At 42.2% G+C, this 12,093-nt stretch overlaps 1 protein-coding gene across 2 annotated transcripts in view; it reads left to right on the top strand.

Annotated features, from left to right (window-relative positions):
* The first annotated feature begins 180 nt into the window (after nucleotides 1–180).
* The window catches only part of LOC112222278 (coiled-coil domain-containing protein 71), a 28,671-nt gene continuing 16,758 nt past the window's right edge, over nucleotides 181–12,093 (top strand). Inside the window, exons 1-2 of one of the 2 annotated variants that reach the window (XM_042304050.1) lie at nucleotides 181–369; nucleotides 2,467–2,547. The gene's annotated coding sequence lies outside the window, so the exon portion shown is untranslated. The remainder of the gene's footprint in view (nucleotides 370–2,466; nucleotides 2,548–12,093) is intronic. The other variant, XM_024385024.2, reaches the window with a different exon arrangement.

Raw genomic sequence — 12,093 nt, 5'->3', positions numbered from 1 at the left:
TCCCTTAAATTTGCCCAACCCCTTTCCTGTTCCTGACCACGCCTAAATCACGCCTTCTTTCCTTTTTTTCTGGGCACGGATCGGACATTGATAAGGTCTAATGGGCGTGCTTAGCTTGAAGTGCCGTCCCTATTGCATTCTAAACTCCGCCCCTCTTCTCTTTCAGGTCTTCAAAACGGAAACACCCCCAACGGTTGCCATTTTACTTTGGCCAACGCTTGACTGCAATTGTAGCTGTCAAAGCAATATTCCAAAGAGTGCACTTCCCGTTAATTGCTGTATGAAGAAAGTGTGTCTCTGCTCGCATTTGATTGAAGTTATCGGCGCTGCTGAGTGGTGCAAGGGGGCAGCGGTTCGCACAACAAAAAGGTAGCTACACACATTCAGTACCTATGATGTAGGGGAAATGATAGCAAGCCATGGTGGCATGGTGTTTAAATGGCTGACTTTACAACTAGGTAACGTTAGTTACTCGCCGGTTTGTCAGTACAGTATTGTGTTATCTCCTGTTCCTCGACTCAGGAATGTCTGTCTGGCCTCAAGAAACGTAGCCAGCTAGCTAACGTTACATCGGCTCTTGTTTCGAATGTGCTGGCCAGCCGAACAATGCTGCTAGCCGGCTAACCTTATCTACTTGGCTTGTTTGAATGTTGATGACTTTTCTCACTTTTAGAGTGTATACTAGCTACTCAAATAATCGAATGAGGGCAGGGACTTAGCTCTCTGACTGAATTAGAGTCGTGTTTACTCTATCATAGTAATGTTTTTACTGTTCGATTTTTCTTCTGTCCGACCTTTTTCGATTATTCGGAATGACATCAAGCACGTTATGCCATTACATTTCCATAGACGAAAAGGCAGAAAGGTGATTTTTTTAATTTATTTTTAATGTCTCAGTGCGATCAACCAGCACTACTTTTGTATTGAGTGAAATGGTGCCTTATATTATAAACAGTCATAATTAGAGGTCGACCGATTAGGATTTTTCAACACCGATTCCGATTATTGGAGGACAAAAAAAAAAGACGCTACCGATTAATCAGCCAATTCTTAAAATGTGTGTGTGTTTTTATATATATATATATATATTTTTATATATATATACTTTTGTAATAATGACAATTGCAACAATACTGAATGAACAATGACCACTTATTTTAACTTAATATAATACATATGGGCTTTCGGATGGGTGTTCTTAAGGTGACTCCACAGGTTGGTTGTATTTTTTGATTTAGCCGTTGCTGACCCCATGCTTACATCTTTCACAAATAAGACACCTTGCTTTCCCTGGTGCCAATTCCATGTAGTTGTCCCATGCTGGTGCTCTGCTTTTTTTCTGCCATCTGTAAAACGCGCACACACACTGAAGTGACAATGATACTTAAGAGTCTGTTTAGGAGACAAATACTCTCAACTGTTCCCTGTGATGAATGTTGAAAACAAAAACTTTCATTTCTATATGTAGGAAATCCTATTTTAATAATGGACATGGTAAGAATTGACTACCAAAGTGCGAGTCATAATTCCCATAACACCTAGCAAAATCTGAAAAGCGGTTCCATAGGATATTTTTAGATTCACTTAAAATAAGGTCTGTTTCGTGTAGGCATACACCACCTTGCCAATTTTATAACTGTAGATATCCATAGTACAAGGTAACTCTGATCAATATTGGCTAAATATAAGCAAAGATCTTTTTTTTTTTTTTTGCAGAGAGGATTTATGTAAATATTTTGACAAGCGTTACCTTATCCTAGTGAGATTTACACGGGTATCAAAACGCCGAGGTGGTTTAAGCCTGCACGAAACACAGACCTTATTTGAAGTAGATCAAGACATTCTCTACGGAGGACATGGATGGTAAAATAACGAACCCCTTTCAAATTCAGCCGCAAGTTATTACAGGAATTATAACGCGTCGACTATTTCTCTCTAAACCATCTCCCTTTGACTCTTACGAGCCTGCTGCTGCCTACCAGCCCTCAGTCAGACTACTATATCAAATCATAGACTTAACTATAATAAACACACAGAAATACGAGACTTAGGTCAAATCCGGAAACTACCACCTCAAAAACAAAAAGTTTATTCCGTTCCGTATTTTATCTAACGGGTGGCATCCATGAGTCTAAATATTCCTGTTACATTGCACAACCTTCAATGTTATGTCATAATTACGTAAAATTCTGGGAGATTAGTTTGCAAAGAGCCAGGCGGCTCAAACTGTTGCGTATACCCTGACTCTGCGTGCAATTTCACCTGGTTAATATTGCCTGCTAATCTGGATTTCTTTCAGCTAAATATGCAGGTTTAAAAATATATACTTGTGTATTGATTTTAAGAAAGGCATTGATGTTTATGGTTAAGTACACATTGGAGCAACGACAGTCGTTGATTGTTTTTTATAAGATAAGTTTAATGCTAGCTAGCAACTTACCTTGGCTTACTGCATTCGCTTAACAGGCAGGCTCCTCGTGAGGCAGGTGGTTAGAGCGTTGGACTAGTTAACTAAGGTTGCAAGATTGGATCCCCCGAGCTGACAAGGTAAAAATCTATCGTTCTGCCTCGTTCCCAGGCAGTCATTGAAAATGTGTTCTTAACCTGTTAGTACTAGGGGGCAGTATTTTAATTTTTGGAAAAATAACGTTCCCGGGATATTTTGTCAGGACAAGATGCTAGAATATGCATATAATTGACACCTTAGGATAGAAAACACTCTAAAGTTTCCAAAACTGTAAAAATATTGTCTGTGAGTATAACAGAACTGATGTTACAGGCGAAAGCCTGAGAGAAATCCAATCCGGAAATGACTCATCTTTTGAAAGCCCTGTGTTCCGATGCTTCCCTATTGAGCTGTGAATGCCATAACAACCAGATTACACTTTCTACGTATGCCCCAAGGTGTCTACAGCATTGTGACGTAGTTTTACGCATTTATGTTGAAGAATACCCTTAGGCGGCTTCATTGCGCAAGTGGTCACCTGATCCTCCCAGAGAAATTCTCGCGTAAAATACAGAGGTAGCCATTATTCCAATCGCTTCTACTGAGAAACCAATTGTCCCGGTTGATATATTATCGAATAGATATTTGAAAAACACCTTGAGGATTGATTATAAACAACGTTTGCCATGTGTCTGTCGATATTATAGAGCTAATTTGGAATATTTTTCGGTGTTGTGGTGACCGCAATTTCCGGTCGATTTCTCAGCCAAACGTGAAGAACAAACAGAGCTATTTCACCTACAAAAATTAATATTTTGGGAAAAAATGAACTTTGGCTATCTACCTGGGAGTCTCGTGAGTGAAAACATCCAAAGTTCATCAAAGGTAAACGATTTAATTTGATTGCTTTTCTGATTTTCGTAACAAAGTAGCAAGGCTGTGCTAGGCTATCGATAAACTGACACAAATGCTTGTCTAGCTTTGGCTTAGCATATTTTGAAAATCTGAGATGACAGGGTGATTAACAAAAGGCTAAGCTGTGTTCCAATATGTTTGTGATTTTCATGAATAGGAAGATTTTCTAGGAAGATTTGTCTGTTGCGTTATGCTAATTAGTGTCAGATGATGACAACTGTCCCGTTCACGGGATGGGGTGTCACTAGAAAAAAAAAACGGTGCCCAAAAATACTGATTTCCGGTTGTTATGAAAACTTGAAATCGTCCCTAATTAATCGGCCGACCTCTAGTCATAATGGTAAAGTTGAATTATGTTTAATTATGATCTGTCAGTGGAGGCTCCTCAAGAAGGTACCAGAGAAGGGTAGGACCATCTTTCTCAGGGAATTTCATAAAAATAGTTAAACAAAGTGATACTTTAAAGATAAAATGTTACGAAATATATTCAAGTCACCAAATTGATTAAAACACACTGTTTTGCAATAAATGTCAGTAACCCTACAGACTGCTGTTGAGGCATCACCATGGTGTAGCTGGAGGACAGCTAGTGTTCCGTCCTCTTCTGTGTTCATTGAGTACAATACAAAACCTAGGAGGCTCGTGGTTCTCACCCCCTTCCATAGACTTAGACAGTAATTATGACAAGCTCCGTAGGACGTCTTCCAACCTATCAGAGCTGAAAGGATCTGAGAATTAATCTAGTACTGAAATCATAAGTTACAGCTAGCTAGCACTGCAGTGCATAACATGTGGTGAGGGGCCTGCCGGAGTAACTGCTTGCTGTTCACTGTACTGCATGATTGTATTGCGTTTATTAACACATTAGTTCTAGAAGCTAGCTATAACGACTATGACGTTAGCTAATATGGTGACAACGATGTAGCATGTGTGAAGGTTTGACTTGGAAAGGTTTTTCACCTGGTCACAGACAGCTGTTGTATTGTGCACTAAGGTCCACAAGCAAAGGGAAAAGGTGAGAGGAAGAGGGCGCCTAGATGCGAGAAGGAATTATACATGAGAAAATGATCATGCTGTTTGTATGTGGCTGCTATGAAAGTGAACTGTGTTTGCAGAGATCAAGGTTCATTCGTCTCAGCAACTTTGTTGAAAAACGTATCGGAACAGGGATTAACGTATCGGAACAGGGATTAACATACTTTAATTTGTCCAATACAAACTCTGGTTTAAAACTGTTAGGCTAATGATTACACCCTTAATAAGTTAGATGCAGGCAAGAGTGTGCAAGGCGGTATTGAGTGTGTCACTGTCAGTCCCCTTGATTTCTAAATTCTCTCAACTGGGCACTGCTTTGTAAACTTTCATTCGTAGGCTAGGTTGTAGCAACCTCATATTGGTTATAGGGAACATTTTTTTTGTATCATGTAATAGACCAAACATATCGATGTTACAAAGGTTAGGTGAATGTAATCTGAATGACAGTCATCCAATATGCTGTAATAGAAATCACGCCATACTCAAAAACAAAAGTCCTCCCTCATCCTAAAAGGCACTGAATGCCAATGTACACTATAATAGCGTTTTCACAGTACTAAAATACTAATTTCATTGACCAATAAGAAAGACCAGAACACTTAACTCTATGAACTCATGAGTATTGTTTGCTACAGACGGGTGGGGTGTTTACCATAACAACCGGTGGGCACCTTGAGGGAAAAATACAGACTGGGTTAGCTTCCTAGGGGTGTGCTGAGGACTCGGACAAATTGAGTATCGTAATGGATATGGAGATAAGTGTTTTTTGTTGAGAGAGAAACAGTTGTTGTTGTTGTAATTAGCCAGAACTAACACCAAATCAGGAAGTACCAGTGACTCTTTCAATACGGAAGTGGCCAGATGCCGCAGATGCTAAGTTACATGATTGTTTTGCTTGCACTGACTGGAATATGTTCCGGGATTCATGCGGTGGTATATTCCTAAATGCCATCAGTCAACGGCTTCATCAATATGTGCATTGATGACGTAGAGCAATGGATTACAGTCCACATCCGCACTGAGCTAAAGGGTAGAGCGTTCAAGGAGCGGGACTCTAACTCAAACACTTATAAGAAATCCTGTTTTGCCCTCAGACAAACCATCACAGGCAAAGCGTAAATACAGGACTACGCTCGTCGGACGTGGCAGGACTTGCAAAGTAAACTCACCCAAAAAATAATCGTCCTCACTGTCAACTTTTATTTTCAGCAAACTTGTGTAAATATTTGAATGAACCTAACAAGATTCAACAACTGAGACATAAACTGAACAGGTTCCACAGACATGTGACTAACAGAAATGGAATGTCTCCCTGAACAAAATCAAAAGTAAGTCAGTATATGGTGTGGCCACCAGCTGCATAAAGTACTGCAGTGCATCTCCTCATGGACTGCACCAGATTTGCCAGTCCTTGCTGCGAGATGTTACCCCAGTCTTCCACCATGGCACCTGCAAGTTCCCAGACATTTCTTGGGTGAATGGCCCTAGCCCTCACCCTCCGATCCAAAAGGTCCCAGAAGTGCTCAATGGGATTGAGATCCGGGCTCTTCGTTGGCCATGGCAGAACACTGACATTTCTGTCTTGCAGGAAATCACGTACAGAACGAGCAGTATGGCTGGTGGCATTGCCATGCTGGAGGGTCATGTCAGGATGAGTCTGCTGGAAGGGTACCACATGAGGGAGGAGAATGTCTTCCTTGTAACTCACAGTGTTGAGATTGCCTGCAATAACAAGCTCAGTCCGATGATGCTGTAACACACGACCCCAGACCATGATGGACCCTCCACCTACAAATTGATCCCTCTCCAGAGTACAGGCCTCGGTGTAATGCTAATTTCTTCGGCGATAAACACAAATTCGGTGAGACAAAACCGCAACTTGTCATTGAAGAGCGCTTTTTGCCAGTCCTGTCTGGTCCAGCGACGTTGGGTTTGTGCCAATAGGCAACGCTGTTGCCGGTGACGTCTGGTGAGGACCTGCCTTACAACAGGCCTACAAGCCCTCAGTCCAGCCTCTCTCAGCCTATTGCGGTCAGTCTGAGCACTGATGGAGGGATTGTGCGTTCCTGGTGTAACTCGGGCAGTTGTTGTTGCCATCCTGTACCTGTCCCGCAGGTGTGATTTTATTTTATTTTTTCCGGATGTACCGATCCTGTGCAGGTGTTACACGTGGTCTCCCACTGCGAGGACAATCAGCTGTCCGTTCTTTCTCCCTGTAGCGCTGTCTTAGGCGTCACACAGTACGGACATTGCAATTTATTGCCCTGGCCACATCTGCAGTCCTCATGCCTCCTTGCAGCATGCCTAAGGTACTTTCACTCAGATGAGCAGGGACCCTGGGCATCTTTCTTTTGGTGTTTTTTAGAGTCAGTAGAAAGGCCTCTTCAGTGTCCTATGTTTTCATAACTGTGACCTTAATTGCCTACAGTCTAAGCGGTTAGTTTCATAACGATTGTACCACAGGTGCATGTTCGTTAATTGTTTATGGTTCGTTGAACATGCATAGGAAACAGTGTTTAAACCATTTACATAGATCTGTGAAGTAATTCGTAAAAATCCAAATAATCTTTGACAGACGGGGTCCTGAAAACGGGACGAGTTTATTATGGACTACAAAGGGCAGACAAGCCGCAAGCTGTTCAGTGACACGAGCCTACCTTATGAGCTAAATTACTTCTATGCGCACTTCGAGGCAAGCAACACTGAAGCATGCATGAGAGCACCAGCTGTTGCGGACACTCGCCATAGCCGACGTGAGTAAGATCTTTAAACACATTAACATTCACAGGGAGTAGACAGATTACCAAGACGTGTACTCCGAGCATGGGTCTTTACTTACATTTTCAACCTGTCCCTGACAGTCTCTTAACTTCTTGTGTCGAGCAATCCCGTATCCGGGAGCGTAATCATAGCCTCAAGCTCATTACCATAACGCAACGTTAACTATTCATGAAAATCGCAAATGAAAGAAATATATTCACTCACAAGCTTAGCCTTTTGTTAACACTGTCATCTCAGATTTTCAAAATATGCTTTTCAACCATAGCTACACAAGCATTTGTGTAAGAGTATTGATAGCTAGCATAGCATTAAGCCTAGCATTCAGCAGGCAACATTTTCACAAACAAAAGCATTCAAATAAAATAATTTACCTTTGAAGAACTTCAATGTTTTCAATGAGGAGACTCGGTTAGATAGCAAATGTTCAGTTTTTCCAAAAATATTATTTGTGTAGGAGAAATCACTCCGTTTTGTTCATCACGTTTGGCTAAGAAAACCCCCCCGAAAATTCAGTCATTACAACGCCAAACTTTTTTACAAATTGGAAAAATGGAAAAATACACGCAGCTGGCGATTTATGCAGTAATTGCGACGGAGGACACCAAGCGAGCACCTGGTAGATGTAGTGTAAAATGGTCAATCTTCCAATGATATGCCTACAAATACGTCACAATGCTGCAGACACCTTGGGGAAACGACCAAGTGTCAGCTCATTCCTGGCGCATTCACAGCCATATAAGGCGACATTGGAACACAGCGCCTTCAAAATCTGGGGCATTTCCTGTTTGAAATTTAATCTTGGTTTCGCCTGTAGCATCAGTTCTGTGGCACTCACAGATAATATCTTTGCAGTTTTGGAAACGTCAGTGTTTTCTTTCCAAAGCTGTCAATTATATGCATAGTCGAGCATCTTTTCGTGACAAAGTATCTTGTTTAAAACGGGAACGTTTTTTTATCCAAAAATTAAGAGCGCCCCCTATATAGAAGTTAATACCTACATGTTTCAAGCTGACCACCATACTCCCTGTACCCAAGAACGCCAAGGCAACCTGCCTAAGTGATTACCGACCCTTAGCATTCACGTCTGTAGCCATGAAGTGCTTTGAAAGGCTGGCCATGGGTCACAGCAACAACCTCATCCCAGAAACCTGACACCCACTTCAATTTGCATACAAAGCCAACAAATTATGCAATCTCTATTGGACTCCACACTGCCTTTTTACACCGTTCAACACCATAGTACCCTCAAAGCTCATCAATAAACTAAGGACCCTGGGACTAAACACCTCCAACTGGATCCTTGCTGATGACAACGGTGGTAGGCCTGATCATGAACAACAGTGAGACAGCCTATAGGGAGGAAGTCAGAAACCTGGCAGTGTGTTACCAGGACGACAACCTCTCAACGTGATCAAGACAAAGGAGATAATCGTGGACTACAGGACAAGGAAGGCTGAGCACACCCCAATTCTCATTGACAGGGCTGTAGTGGAGCAGGTTGAGCACTTCAAGTTCCTTGATGTACATATCACCAACAAACTATCATGGTCCAAACACAGCAAGACTGTTGTGAAGAGCGCATGACACCAACTTTTCCCCCTTTGAGGATCTAAGGAGCCATGACAAATTTAATCAGGCTCCAAAGTTCTATAGCTGGACCATTAAGATTATCCTGACTGGTTGCATCTCCGCCTGGTATGGCAACTGGTCGGCATCCCGCCGCAATAGAGGGTAGTGCATACAGCCCAGTACATCGCTGGGGCCAAGTGTTCTGCCATCCAGGACCTCTATACCAGGCAGGCCCTGAAAATTGTCAGACTCCAGCCACCCTAGTCATAGACGGAGAGAACAGTTACTGCACGGCAAGCGGTACCGTAGTGCCAAGTCTAGGTAAGACTGCTGAACAGTTACTCAAATGGCTACCTGGATTATTTGCATTGTCCCCCCCTCCCACCCCCCTTGACAAACCTGTACCCACGAACATTGACTTGGTACTGGTACCCCCTGTATACAGCCTCATTATTGTTTTGTTACTTTCTGTTTACATAGTAAATGTTTTCTTAACCAACAATAACCAAGGGCATGTAAGTAAGCCTTGCACGGTAAGGTCTACTCCTGTTGTTTTTGGCGCATGTGACAAATAACATTTGATTTGATCTGGGGGGGGGGGAGATTCAACTGCCAGCACAGATCTTTCGTCACTCACACGGTGTGAAGCGCTGGGTGCTTTAGGGATGGTATGCCTCAAGGTTTTCTTCATATTTTCAAAGTGACCTGATACAAAAGTACCAACGTTTGTATCAAATGTCACCCACGTCATCATGGACATCCAAAGCTTTGTTTGATCGTGTGCTTTTTCAAAGTGTGTAGCAAACTCGAGATCCCATTGATTTCGCTTGCGCCGGTGCTTTCTTCAATGCCAAGTTCCTTTCAGACACAGACCTTTACTACTGGAGACTGTACTTACAAACTTAGTGAGGATTTCTTCGGCTGATATCACTTTAACGGTAATTTAGCAGGTAGATTATCATGGAACACTCAAGGGTGGCATGTGTCAAATAACATTTAATTTTTTTTCTAAAATAACATTGTTTGCACACTGTTCAGAGTTCATTTTATTTAGTACCCAGTTAGCACTGAGGAGACCGACGTCCCTCATTCACGGAACTGCCGCAATAGACCGCTTTATCAAGCGGCAGTCATGCTCGTGAAATTCACATGCTGTTTAACCTCACACAGCCCACCGCCCTTCTCCCGATGCCAGTAACACTACAGCTGCCAGTCGAAGACGACTCTTTTACATTTTATTTTGCCTACTCCCTGTGGCCACTTATTTGTATATTTTTTAATTTATTCAAGATACATTTGCCATTTGTTAAAGGTTGGAAAAGTACTATAAATTATTGTGCGCAAAATTAAAGATCACAAGGACAAATTAAATTGTCATATACTTGCAGGCTTCTTACACAGTGCAATGCAGTACTTATATGCATACACACACACCCACCCACCCAGTGGGGAGGACAAGTATTTGATACACTGCCGATATTGGCAGGTTTTCCTACTTACAAACCATGTAGAGGTCTGTAATTTTTATCATGGGTACACTTTAACTATGAGAGACAGAATCTAAAACAAAAATCCAGATAATCCCATTGTATGATTTAAAAAAAATATATATTTTTAATTTTTTTTTAAAAGTCATTCATTTGCATTTTATTGCATGACATTAGTATTTGATACATCAGAAAAGCGGAACTTAATATTTGGTACAGAAACTTTGTTTGCAATTACAGAGATCATACGTTTCCTTGACCAGGTTTGCACACACTCCAGCAGAGATTTTGGCCTACTCCTCCATACAGACCTTCTCCAGATCCTTCAGGTTTCGGGGCTGTCGCTGGGCAATATGGGCTTTCAGCTCCCTCCAAAGATTTTCTATTGGGTTCAGGTCTGGAGACTGGCTAGGCCACTCCAGGACCTTGAGATGCCACTCCTTAGTTGCCCTGGCTGTGTGTTTAGGGTCATTGTCATGCTGGAAGACCCAGTCACGACCCATCTTAAATGCTCTTACTGAGGGAAGGTCAAGATCTCACGATACATGGCCCCGTCCCTCCTCCCCTCAATACGGTTCAGTCGTTCTGTCCCCTTTGCAGAAAAGCATCCCCAAAGAATGATGTTTCCACCTCCATGCTTCAGTTGGGATGGTGTTCTTGGGGTTGTACTCATCCTTTTTCTTCCTCTAAACACGGCGAGTGGAGTTTAGACCAAAAATCTCTATTTTTTTGTCTCATCAGACCACATGACCTTCTCCCATTCCTCCTCTGGATCATCCAGATGGTCATTGGCAAACTTCAGATGGGCCTGGACCTTGCGTGCACTGCAGGATTTTAATCCATGACGTCGTAGTGTGTTACTAATGGGTTTTCTTTGAGACTGTGGTCCCAGCTCTCTTCAGGTCATTGACCAGGTCCTGCCGTGTAGTTCTGGGCTGATCCCTCACCTTCCTCATGATCGTTGATGCCCCACAAGGTGAACGAGGCGAGATCTTGCATGGAGCCCCAGACTGAGGGTGATTGACCGTCATCTTGAACTTCTTCCATTTTCTAATAATTGCGTCAACAGTTGTTGCCTTCTCACCAAGCTGCTTGCCTATTGCCCTGTAGCGCAGGTCTACAATTTTATCCCTGATGTCCTTACACAGCTCCCTGGTCTTGGCCATTGTGGAGAGGTCTGAGTGTGTGAACAGGTGTCTTTTATACAGGTAACGAGTTCAAACCGGTGCAGTTAATACAGGTAATGAGTGGAGAACAGGAGGGCTTCTTATAGAAACTAACAGGTCTGTGAGAGCCGGAATTCTTACTGGTTGGTAGGTGATCAAATACTTATGTCATGCAATAAAATGCAAATTAATTACTTAAAAATCATACAATGTGATTATCTGGATTTTTGTTTTAGATTCCGTCTCTCATAGTTAGTGTACCCATGATAAAAATTACAGACCTCTACATGCTTTTTAAGTATGAAACACTGCCTATTTTGCAGGTTATCAAATACTTGTTCTCCCCACTGTGTATGTGTGTATATACACTGCTCAAAAAAATAAAGGGACCACTTAAACAACACAATGTAACTCCAAGTCAATCACACTTCTGTGAAATCAAACTGTCCACTTAAGAAGCAACACTGATTGACAATACATTTTCAGATGCTGTTGTGCAAATGAATAGACAACCGGTGGAAATTATAGGCAATTAGCAAGACACCCCCAATAAAGGAGTGGTTCTGCAGGTGGTGTCCACAGACCACTTCTCAGTTCCTATGTTTCCTGGCTGACGTTTTGGTCACTTTTGAACGCTGGTGGTGCTTTCACTCTAGTGGTAGCATGAGACGGAGTCTACAACCCACACAAGTGG

This window comes from Oncorhynchus tshawytscha, linkage group LG22 (assembly GCF_018296145.1).
Source record: "Oncorhynchus tshawytscha isolate Ot180627B linkage group LG22, Otsh_v2.0, whole genome shotgun sequence".
NCBI classification, from domain to species: domain Eukaryota; kingdom Metazoa; phylum Chordata; class Actinopteri; order Salmoniformes; family Salmonidae; genus Oncorhynchus; species Oncorhynchus tshawytscha.
The sequence above is the reverse complement of the archived record's forward strand: the minus strand, read 5'-3'. Positions and strand labels throughout refer to the sequence as shown.